Source organism: Procambarus clarkii, chromosome 1, assembly GCF_040958095.1.
Source record: "Procambarus clarkii isolate CNS0578487 chromosome 1, FALCON_Pclarkii_2.0, whole genome shotgun sequence".
In the NCBI taxonomy this organism is placed as follows: domain Eukaryota; kingdom Metazoa; phylum Arthropoda; class Malacostraca; order Decapoda; family Cambaridae; genus Procambarus; species Procambarus clarkii.
The window spans coordinates 30,742,947-30,755,852 of record NC_091150.1 but is presented as its reverse complement, the minus strand read 5'-3'; positions in this window follow the sequence as shown (position 1 = coordinate 30,755,852).

The window sequence follows — 12,906 nt, the reverse complement described above, 5'->3', positions numbered from 1 at the left end:
GAGCTCCGTCTGCTACCTGAGCGCTACCTGTTGACGGCGCCCTGGTCGCTACTTGAAGGTTGCTCTCCGCTGGTACCTGCTGCTTTAACACACGAGCTCATTACACCACCGTCTTCATCATAGTTAACGCCGACCAGAGTGGAGTTACCGGTTCCTGAACACAGTGCAACCGGTAATTACTTTTACCGATACTCAAACAGATCAGAGTGATTAACCACTCAGGGGCCGGGAGCGGATGTTGCAACTCATCTGTTTTATCTCGCGCCTCGTTTTCATCTCATCTCTCTCCTGCGTAGAAAACGGGGAGATGAGGGAGACTAATGTAAACTGTTATCAGAAGGATCAGACGGTGTCTCAGGATTACTTTAAAAAGGGGACTTTTTATGGTGTTTGAGTGGCTTTTCCGGCTATGTAGTCACAGAGCTTCGCCTCTGTAAGTCGACTTTCCGTGCTGAACGAGTCGTGATGGAACACACCTCCCTCCCCCCCCCCCTCGAGTCAAACGACTCCTTGACTGAAAAAAAAGACTTCTTAGCTGAAGTAAAAAAAAAAAGACTCCTCAGCTAAAGGAAAAAATAGATTCCTTTCTAAAGAAAAAAAAAGGTGGTCCCCAACACTGAAAAAAAGACCCATTGGCTGAAAAAGATCCTTCGGGCTCGACCTGGCTTCCTTTTTGTTACACACCACCCCCTCAGGAAGCAGCCCGTGGCAGCTGTCTAACTCCCAGGTACCTATTTACTGCTATGTAACAGGGGCATCAGGGTGAAAGAAACATTTTGCCCATTTGTCTCCTCCTACACCGGGGATCGAACCCGGAACCTCAGGACTACGAATCCGAAGCGCTGTCCACCCAACTGTCAGGCGCTTCACTTACCCACGTGGTAAGTAAAAGACCTTCCCCGGTTAAAAACTTTACCCTCCCCCCCTCACTAGGATGAGATGGAGGGAGGGGGAGGTACTGGGGAGACCGTAGCGGTTGGGCTCATTAGCGATGTGGAGGCGTGCGAGGAATGCCACCGTCTGGCCTCCACTCTGGCACTGAGGAAGGTGTTGGCTACAAATTAAACACAATAACCCCCCTGAGTCAGTTACAGCACCGCTCCTGTGCCAGGTAAGTCCACTACGGGCTCACCATAGCCCGTGCTACTTGGAACTTTTTGTTCCTAGAAGCTGAATATTAAACAACCCCCCCCCCCGAGTGTAGGATAGAATGTTGAAGCTCTGAATCACTTTGTCGTGTACAGACAGGCGATGTTAACATGTGACTGACTGTCCCAGCCTTCCCTGTATGTCCCAGCCTTACCAGGCCTTCTGATTGGTGGTCTGGTCAACCAGGCTGTTAGACGCAGCTGCTCGCAGCCTAATGTATGTATCACAGCCTGCTTGATCAAATATCCTTCGGCGGGGGGGGGGGTTAACAAATTCTCTTTTGTAAACCACGAGAGATAGGCCAGTTATGCCCGTCATGTTTACATTGAGAGTGTTGAAAAGTCTTGGTCCCTTCACGTTAATAGAGCGAAATCTAAAAGCTCTATATAGCTCTCTCAGTGTACCTCTGTTTTTCAACCCATTCTCCAGCTTGGAATGGAGCTGTTATTTTGCACCAATAGAGAGCACGTCCTGCCCCTCGGAGGTTGCAAGTCTCTCCCTAAGCACACTGAACGTCAGTCTTAGATCCTTCCTTAAAACTCTTTTAATCTGTATTTCTTTATCAAACCCGACACGTGACACGTCTATAAGGCCTCCTACATCAAGGTAATCAACATTGCTTAGTGTGAATTATGCAGAGGCCATCACAGAGGCACTGGTGATGCGGTGTTGTTGTTGTTATAGATTCAGCTACTCGGAACAAGTTCCAAGTAGCACGGGCTATGGTGAGCCCGTAACTTACCTGGCACAGGAGCGGGGCAAGAAGCACGGGCTATGGTGAGCCTCGGGGACAGGAGATGTCTCCCGTCCATCGATGCGGTTATCTTGGTTTATTAAATACAAGCACGGACGCCATCGACGTCGTTCAGGCCGGTGGAGGAGATACATCAGCCAGCGAAGGTGTTAGCCCACTCTGCTACTCGGGGCCCTGCTGGACTGTTGTTGGTCTGTCTCACCTCACCTAGCTTTCCCTGGAACACGACCCGGCTGTCGGCTTACAACCAGGTTCACAATTACCGCTGGGTGAACAGGGGTGAACAGTTAATAAGGATCAGTACCCAGACAAGCCTCCTGCCCCCCGAACCCGCTCCAAGTGTGTGGACCGTTCATCATCCCTCCTGCACACAGCCCATTGAAATGATACCATAGAAAAAAAAATTTCATTAGGGGTGTTAAGATGGAGGAAGCATATATGGTTACGGGGCTGTGGTGGGGGGCTTTTGTGGAGGTGGGGAGGGTGGCGGGGGAATCCTGGTGGCTTAAAGTGTGTCTTTCAATGTGGCTTAGAGTGTGATTTAGAGTGTGGCTTAGAATGTGGCTTAGAGTGTGGTTTAGAGGGCATGAACCTCTCCCTTGACCTTATGTCTTCCTTTTTTAACGGAATCGGTCACTCTGTCAAAACTGTGATGTATTTGTGCAAAAGGAAATCAGTGTAACCTTTACATCTGCATCGATGGGTTTGGTGGGTTGCTTGGGCTCGTACCTTTCTGATTAAGCAAAATGGTTGCATTTTTGACGATTTGGCAAATGAAGACAACTGGCTGGCTGGATGGGCTTTGGGACTTAGTTAAGGTCCTGTGTGGAGACTGAGACGAGGTCAATGGGCAGAGTTGTGGTGGGGAGGGGCAGACGAGGAGGTGGGGAGTGGCAGACGAGGAGGTGGGGAGTGGCAGACGAGGAGGTGGGGAGTGGCAGACGAGGAGGGTGAAGGAAGTGTGTGAGAGAGAGAGCTAGGGGGGGGGAAGAGTGTGTGTTGAGGAGATAGGAAGTTAAGTTACTTACACAGCTGTTGTGATTGTAACTGTGTTGAGATTTAAAAACATTGGTGTTTCTCTCTCTCTCTCTCCTCTCTCTCTCTCTCTCTCTCCTCTCTCTCTCTCTCTCTCTCTCTCTCTCTCTCTCTCTCTCTCTCTCTCTTTCTCTCTCTCTCTCTCTCTCTCTCTCTCTCTCTCTCTCTCTCTCTCTCTCTCTCTCTCTCTCTCTCTCTCTCTCTCTCTCTCTCTCTCTCTCTCTCTCTCTCTCTCTCTCTCCCCCCTCTCTCCCTCTCTCCCTCTCTCCCCCCCCCCTACACCTCTGTCTTGGTCATATCCACCTGAAAAAACACTTCCTGTAACTTGAGACAACTGAAAGCTTATTCTTCCCCTTGCACTGCCCCATGTTGTCATGTTTTATAAATAACACATGTGACAAGTTCCTCTCCTCCTGCGTCACGCCACCCACAAGTTTCCATCTCCATTAACTTTACTATCTGTCCCCCTGCCGCTCCAAGTTGCTCAGGATCCCTTCCACGATATCTTTGTGTAAACATGTTCCTGTGTCACGTATTGTGTGTTGGTGCTAGGGAGTGTCTTTGTTTACCTCCCTTTGTTTATCTCCCTTTGTTTATCTCCCTTTGTTTATCTCCCTTTGTTTATCTCCCTTTGTTTATCTCCCTTTGTTTATCTCCCTCACTCTCAGTTTGAGCAACTCCTGATATTTGTGGATGTTTTAGTCACGTGTTGGGCGGCCCTTCTCATCGGGGTGCAACTAAGTTTGCAACTGTGGTAATTGCAGAAGTGTGCCACTGCTGGGCTCACGATAGTCATCAGATTAATTGTGGTTTCAGCTGGATATATTTATATGTTAAAATGCAGGGAATTGTGCCGGATATCTCTCGCTTTCACTGTCACGGCTGTTATGGTTTCACTGTCACGGCTGTTAAGGTTTCACTGTCACGGCTGTTATGAGCTGTCTTCCAACTCCCAGGAGCTGGGGGACCAAAGCTATATGATAGAAGAAAAAAAGGTGATATGATCACTGCGTACAAAATAGCAACAAGAATTGACACAATTGACAAAGAAGAATTCTTGAAACCTGCATCTTCAAGAAGGACAAAGACTCGAACTAAGTAAACAAAAGTCAAAAATTAAAAAACATTAGAAAGTTATCTTTTGCAAACAGAGTGATTGTTCCAACGGTTGGAACCGTTGGAACAACCTGTTCCAACGGTTGGAACAGGTTGAGCGAGAAGGTGGTGGAGGCCAAAACCGCCAGTAGTTTCCAAGCGTTATACGACAAAGAGTGCTGGGAAGACGGGACACCACGAGCGTAGCTCTCATCCTGTAACTACACCGAGGTAATTACACACACCTGAACCTAATATAAGTAGTTTTCCATCTTCATTGCCATTTCTGCAACATTCCATTAAACAATATCTTCCAGTATACATATGTTTACAAAAATATATATATATTGCAAAACTACCACTCTATTGTTGAAGGTTCCACATATGCAAATTATGAGCTGGGTCGTCAGAGATGTAAAATGTTATCGTATGTCAGAATATCTTTATGAAAATATTTGGTCAAGAATTCTCTCATTTTCATTTTTTTTTTTTTTTTGCATTTTTCAAACAATTAATTAATTATTTCCTGTATGAACCAACAGGCAGGGAGAAAGCTGAGTAACACCACACCAGTCACTAAGTAACACAACACTAAGTGTTACTTAGTGTTAGTAACATCTGATAAATATATTATATGGAAAACTGCTGACGAATTCGGGCAAAATCTGCTCAATTCCCGTTTTCTTTAATTTGCATATTTTCGGTATAAAAAGTCGTAATTTAAAACTCCAAATATGTGCATTGAGCCAGAATTCCGCTCAGAAATATCTCTCGTCATATTTCCCAATAGGCGTCGTATTTTGTAAACTAGTGTTTCTTCACTCTCCAGATGGTAGAAGATATTTGCGTTGAATGGAAAACTATCTAAAAGAAATTTAATGATAGTCACAATGCTGTTGTGTTTAATTATATGTGGCTTAGAATACACCTACTCCCAAAATATGCTACTGTGTATCACTAAGAACTCTATTATCTATGAATATTTTATATATATATATATATATATATATATATATATATATATATATATAAATATATATATATATATATATATATATATATATATATATATATATATATATATATATATATATATATATATATATATGACAATGTCAGACCACGGAGGAAAAATGAAACAGGAAATTTCCTCCGTGGTCTGACATTGTCACATTCTTAATCACGTGTTTATTTTCGTGATATACACACACATATATATATATATATATATATATATATATATATATATATATATATATATATATATATATATATATATATATATATATATATATATATATATATATATAGGCCCAAAGTTTGTGTTGGGTGAGGGCAGAAAGAATCGTAGTGACTCTTGGAAGGAAGGAATGGCGCCCAACCATTTATGATGAACGGTAGAGCGACGGTCTCGCTTCATGCAGGTCGGCGTTCAATCCCCGACCGTCCAAGTTGTTGGGCACCATTCCTCCTCCCCCCCCCCACCCCTTCCCCCCGTCATATCCTAAATCCTTACCCATCACCCTTCAAAGTGCTATATAAACATAATGGTTATAGAACCACAGTAATAGAACCATGGTTGTGGAACCATGCTGTTGCACCATAGTTAAGGACCATGTAAGACCCTATATTACAGTGTCAACATTTAGATCACCACTTAACGGGCAGTAAACGAACTCAAACGCTTCGACGGGACGCCTGTCAAACACAGACAGGATGAAGGAACCTCCGAGACCCTCCTACGTGACATCCTCCCGATGGCGGCTGCGGATTGCAACCCGCGCAATACGCAACCTCTTTTATGGATGACGCGATGCTAATTTACTATTCTGACGTGAAGCCCAGTCGGCAAGCAGTCAGGCAAGAGCTGACAGGTTCTCAGGAAAATTTTTAGAACTCGTTATTGAATGTCGGATGGACCGCTTTCGTGGGGGGGGGGGGGGGGGGGGTTGCTACGGTTCTACCCAGACTATTTGGGCTGTCAAGCATCATTTGACAACGTCAGACACCACTTGACAACGTCTAACACCATATGCCAACCAGAATTATATTATTTTAATCTATTATTACAAATTCATCAAGCTCAACCTCTCCATCAATTCATCAATTCCACAGGCGGGTCAAACAATACAGAACCACAATAGAACCACCAGCACTCATGCAAGTGACAATTGGAAACAAATAACCAATTTATATTGTCCATTTGTTCTGCAACAAGAAACAAATCAATTCAGACGCACCTATCACCTCTGACCTGTGCTCACCTAGTGGTGCTTGCGGGGGTTGAGCTTCGGCTCTTTAGTCCCGCCCCTCAACCGTCAATCAACTGGTGTACAGGTTCCTGAGCCTACTGGGCTCTATCATATCTACACTTGAAACTGTGTATGATATCTGTTTATGGCAGAGCGCCTTATGTTGTGCTTGCCAACTGCTGGACGTTCACGAAGTTGGGTGAGGAGGGGCAGCTTGAGAACACTGGCCATATACATGCCAGTAAGGTCACCAAGATGGAGTTGAAGGCTGTGAGGTTCTGACCATTGGACAGGGTCAAGACTGGAGAGGACTCGTCCAGCACCGCGCTCTGCTGTCTTCCAGAATTGGGATACGTGATGGGTAGCGGGTCATCCAGGAGTGGTGCGTAGTCAAGATGGACTTGTTGCGCACTTGGGTTATACCTAAGGGTTCGTATCTCCTGTTGTCAAGAAGGTATGACATGTGTCTTTGGGGCTGTAACTTTCTCTCTCTCTCCCTGTGTCTGTCTGTCTGTGTGTCTCTCTCTCCCTCAATGTCTCATTCTCTCCCTTTTCTCTCAATTCTATCAGCAAATCGACTTGTCTCCCTGTCCTTCTCTCTCATCCAATTTCCTTTGTAATGTGCCACCTTACAGAACAGTTACCTGACCCCACTTCAAGCAGCAACCTCCGCTGGGCCTCTCGCCTGCACTACTTCGTGCCGTCTATCTCCCGGGTAAACACGAGAAGCCTCTCCCTGCACCTTATAATGCTTTGTAAACCGATTTCCGCCTCAGCGGGCCATCGCCGCCCCTCCGGTGATGCCTTGATGCACTCCCAAGATTCAATTTGTATAACAGAGGACAAGGGCTCTTGGTTCTGTTACACGGTAATGTCCATGGTAGTGTTTATTTTGTTGACTTTTATATATGTGGGTGTGTGTGTACTCATCTAGTTGTGCTTGCGGGGGTTGAGCTCAGGCTCTTTGGTCCCGCCTCTCAACCGTCAGTCAACTGGTGTACAGATTCCTGAGCCTACTGGGCTCTATCATATCTACACTTACACTTGAAACTGAGTATGAAGTCAGCCTCCTCCACATCATTGCCTAATGCATTCCACCTGTTAACTACTCTGACACTTCTACTCTGTTCTTTTAAGAACAGTATCAATATCTGACAAATAGTGTTTTCCTAACTCAAACAATGTGGAGTTTATTATTCTACACATATTTCTAATGTCTCTCAGGTGTTCACATTCACGTAGATAGTGGTCAAGGCGGTGTCCATCACTCTCACCACAGATTCTGCAACTTCGCTGATCAACTGTTGTTTCCATTCCGTATCTCCATGGATATTTGTATTTAAGACGGATTCTCGCTATTACTGATTCTCTCCCTCGTCCTCCTCCTCTTCGTCCATAATGATTGGGATTGCCAGCTGCAACCATGTTGTACCATCTTACAGATTCACTGGTCTGTGCTTCTATCCTCCCTTCCCCAGTTACCTTGTCACGGTGATGTTGCCTGACAATACCTCTAATTTGTAGTAGAGTCTTGGGTATGAAGTATTCAGCCTTGGGTCACCACTGTGCAATTCTGAAACTATTTGAAAAAAAAATGTCTTCTCTACAAATGTGTAAAATACACTTCCTTTAGTATGCCAAAATTCCAAATTAATTAAATTCTGACATTCATGTCAATTTCTTAAATTTACATGTCAATTTTACGCTTTCTTGTAGCATTCATAGATAACATAAAATATATAGGTAAATAAAAAATATATACCAAAAATGGTCTCAAGCTTGATTTTTTAATACATATTTTGGCATGATGGTGTCACATCCTTCAAGATACTCTATATAATTATCTGTTATGTATAATAGCAATGTTTATAGTTTTAGTAGGTAATAATAACAACAGGAATGTTAACTTTCTAATTATAGAAAGTATTCAAAACCAAAACTAAATTTTAACCATTTTCTATACGACACATAAACCTCGATACGACACGTGACGTAAGCCGTCGTCTAAGAATTATGTATCATTTATCCTCCTAAATGATAGTCCCTATAACACTATAACGACACACACCAAGCACTCGTGTCAATGTAACACAGCCGCTCAATAATTCACGTTAGGAATCCTCATGTAACGGAGCCCAGAAAGTTGGAAGACGCGTGAAAGTCGGAGCTTGCTTGTGCAGGCGACGAGTCACAATAACGTGGCTAAAGTATGTTGACCAGATCACACACTTAGAAGGTGAAGGGACGACGACGTTTCGGTCCGTCCTGGATCATTCTCAAGTCGATTGTCATTCTCACAGTCGACTTGAGAATGGTCCAAGACGGACCGAAACGTCGTTGTCCCTTCACCTTCTAGTGTGTGATCTGGTCAACATCAGAGCTTGCTTTCTCTGTACTGTGAATTATTGGAGAAACTAAAATAAGAGAAGACACTAACACACACACACACACATGCTTCTCCGCCCTCCCCAATATTCGGCAGTCAACCTTTCGAGCAAATTTTAGAAGTATTGTAGCCTAAGAATTTACTAAGCGTTTGCTAAATGAATTAATGTCGCGACTCCTCAGATATGTAGGTTTCTGATGAGGTTCTTTGTGCAATATTGTCCTCAGGCTACTTGTTCTACAGTGCATGCAAAGGCCAATATTACACGATAACCACATGAAATAGAGTCATAAGAACAAAGAAAACTGCAGATGTCCCATACCATGCAGCTTGTATTTATATCTACCCAAACTTATTCATATATGTGTCTATAACCTACGCTTCAAACTATCCATCGTTCTGATGTTTGTTAAATTACTCGCTAATTTGTTCCACTCACACGGTAATTCGACTCCATTAATAGACAGAAAAATAAAGATGAAAAGAAATACAGAATTGTAAAAGAGATTTACTGGACGAAAAAAGTGGAGATGGAAGCTATTGAAGCAGGTCAACAGGTGGTACTGTAGTGCCTACAGTGCGTAGTACACATACAAGGCATACCATTAGAGGCGTGGTACCTCTAACCACCACCACTGTGTGTTAGAGTACACCCTCGCCTCTAACACGGTACCGCTCTCATAACTAGTCGAGCCCAGCTAGCCTAGTGTTGTCACCCCCCAGCCCCCTCAGCTGACGTCCACACCCGTTTAATACCTGTTCGTCCTCAGTCCCGTTGGCTGACATGAGAGGCATAAATATAACTCAAGCTATTACACCGAAAAATATTTTTACACACAACTCGTAAAAAGATACACATCAAAATGCGCTATTTTGGGGCAGAATTCTCCCCGCGCCGTGCATGACAAGTTGTCTAGACGCAGATCTCGTCATATTTCAGCGAAATATTTCTGGTATATGCGGGTGACGGGCAATTAGTCAGTCGCAGTTTGATATGATGACAAAGGTGCCAAGATAGCAGCACTGAGCCAGCTGTGGGGTGTGTGCAGGGGGGGAAAGTGGCAGGAGGGACCATCTGTTGGGACGTGCCAGGGAAAGTGCTGTGGCAAGAAAGTAGCCGCTTTCTTGCCATAGCACGAAAGACGGTGTTTAGTCTGGAAGTACTGGGGGATGTATAGGGATTGTCCTACCGGAAAGTAGTGGAGAAAAGAACAGGAAGATTCTCAAGTTCAAGTATGTTTATTGAGATAAGCAAGAAATACATCTCAAAGGGATAAAGTAAATTAGGCTATTTCTACCCCCCTGAAGATTCTCTGCAGACAAAGTAGCAAGGAGAAACAAATTATCAATTATTATAAACAAATTATCAATACATAAAATAAAAGCTCTTTTTAATTCATATTCGAGTTTGAATGATATTTTAAATATATTAAATTAAATATTAAAAATTAAATCATATTTTAATATGATATTTACATGGAGTCTGCAGTCGGCTGCTGTTGGGAAACTTGACACTCATCCTGGGAGAAAGTCTGACTGAACTTTGACAATCCTCTCATTAGCAACGAGGAAGAACTTGTCACTTCTTAAAGAAAAGTCACAACTTCTTATTGTTTCCTCCGCCACATTAGCATCGGCTTTACAATGGTTCATTTGAGTCACTTATTCTCTGTGTAGACTAAAAGATTAGATTCGTGTGAGGGAAAGAATTACGACGTATACAAAATAATAATTCAAAGTGGTTTCGACGGTCAAAGTATTTATTGCTATAAATAATAATATAAATGATGAAACGATAATAAACATCATACGAAAGTTACGGAAGGAAATGTAGAATGTAGAACATCACACACACACACACACACACACACACACACACACACACACACACACACACACACACACACACACACACACACACACACACACACACAGGGCCTGGTAGCCTGGTGGATAGCGCGCAGGACTCGTAATTCTGTGGGTTCGATTCCCGCACCAGGGAAACAAATGGACAAAAGTTTCTTTCACCCTGAATGTCCTTGTTACCTAACAGTAAATAGGTATCTGGGAGTTAGTCAGCTGTCACGGGCTGCTTCCTGGGGTGTGTGTGGTGTGGAGAAAAAAAGAGTAATTAGTAAACAGTTGATTGACAGTTGAGAGTCCCGGGCGCCGGCGAGAAACGATGGGCAGAGTTTCTTTCACCCTATGCCCCTGTTACCTAGCAGTAAATAGGTACCTGGGTGTTAGTCAGCTGTCACGTGTCTGGGCTGTCACGGGCTGCTTCCTGGGGTGTGTGGATGTGGTATGGGGAAGAAAATAGTAGTAGTAGTAGTAGAAACAGTTGATTGACAGTTGAGAGGCGGGCCGAAAGAGCAGAGTTCAACCCCCGCAAGCACAACTAGGTGAACACACACATACACACAAGGGGGGGCTTGTGGTTGAGTGGACAGCGCTCTAGACTCGTGGACCTAGAGAACCTAGGAACCTAGGGACACCGGCGGAAAACAAATGGGCAGAGTTTCCTTCACCCTGATGCTCCTGTTATCTGATGCACTCTGATGCTCCTGTATTACCTAGCAGTAAATAGGTACCTGGGAGTTAGACAACTGCTACGGGCTGCTTCCGGGGTACTCACCTAATTGTGCTTGCGGTGGTTGAGCTCTGGCTCTTTGGTCCCGCCTCTCAACCGTCAATCAACAGGTGTACAGATTCCTGAGCCTATTGGGCTCTATCACATCTACACTTGAAACTGTGTATGGAGTCAGCCTCCACCACATCACTTCCTAGTGCATTCCATTTGTCAACCACTCTGACACTAAAAAAGTTCTTTCTAATAACTCTGTGTGTGTGTGTGTCTGGAAAAAAAATAGTAGTTAGTAACAGTTGATTGATTGACAGTTGAGAGGTGGAACCAAAGAGCCAGAGCCTAACCCCCGCAAGCACAACTAGGTGAGTATAAACAAACACACACACATACAGAACACGAAGTCAGCCACACGCACATACATACGACATAGTTATCCTTCTGATGCAAAAGTGTCTTCATGGATTATGACTGGAAATGATGAGGAGTCAGGAGCGCCACAGAAGGTGCCAGAGTGTTGATCTTGGGTGATTCTTATGCAAAACACATTTTTGTAAACATAATTCACCGGAGAAAGTTTCCAAGTATTTCCAAATTTCGTATAATTATGCAAATCTTGTCTGACTCCCACTTCCAACAGTACATTAAAAAAAATTTTTTTGAGTAATTATAATATATAAATAAAAAAGAAAATATGAGTATATATATATATATATATATATATATATATATATATATATATATATATATATATATATATATATTTATTATATATATATATAATATAGAGTATTAATCTTGCACAACTTTACTGTGCAAGATTACATGATTACAAAAGTGGCCTTAACACATACATAACACATCTATTACAAGCAAAATGAAAAACACACCAATGGGAAACATTAATAAATGTCATGAATAGATTCGATCATTGTTGCAAATCAAACACTTCTTCGAAATCCTCGGAAGTTGGACTCGTGCCCAAGATGCACCAGGCATTTCCCCTCTGAATCGCAACACTGAGGCGCTGGAACAAGAAACTTTTCGCTTTCTGGTCTTTTGTAACACCGATCAATTTGTCGCCTAATTCCTTCAGGAACTTCAATGCACATTTTCCCCACGAACCGAGGGTCTCCGAACCGATCGGAACAAAACTGTAGCAGTGTGCCAGACCTCTGTATGTGATGGCTTTCTGCAGTTCCCTGAAAGAAGCCGCGCCGCCCTCACTTCGCGTGTGCTGTGGTGGAGAGGAGCTGTGGTATTAAGTATTAAGTATTAAGTTTTAGTCTTTAATGTTTTTCATACCCGAAACGCTTTGCGTAATAGTGGCTTTAGGCATTATATGTACTAGCTCTATCTATAAATCTATCAATTTTTGTATCACTTCGTGTATGTATGTACTTTACCTGAATAAACATTTGAATTTTGAGATAGGTGCAGGCCAGTGTGGAAGTGCATGTGTAGTCCCACACCCCTTGCTTATATACATTCTTACCACCTTCTGTACTCAACATTCGTCTAAATATATCTTATTACTATCTATGTTTATTGTCACCACAACTGACGCAACAGTAAAACGCTACAATACCATCACAATTGGCTGCAGGAACACAATAATGCCCTTGTCAAACTTGCAGTAAATGAAGACATT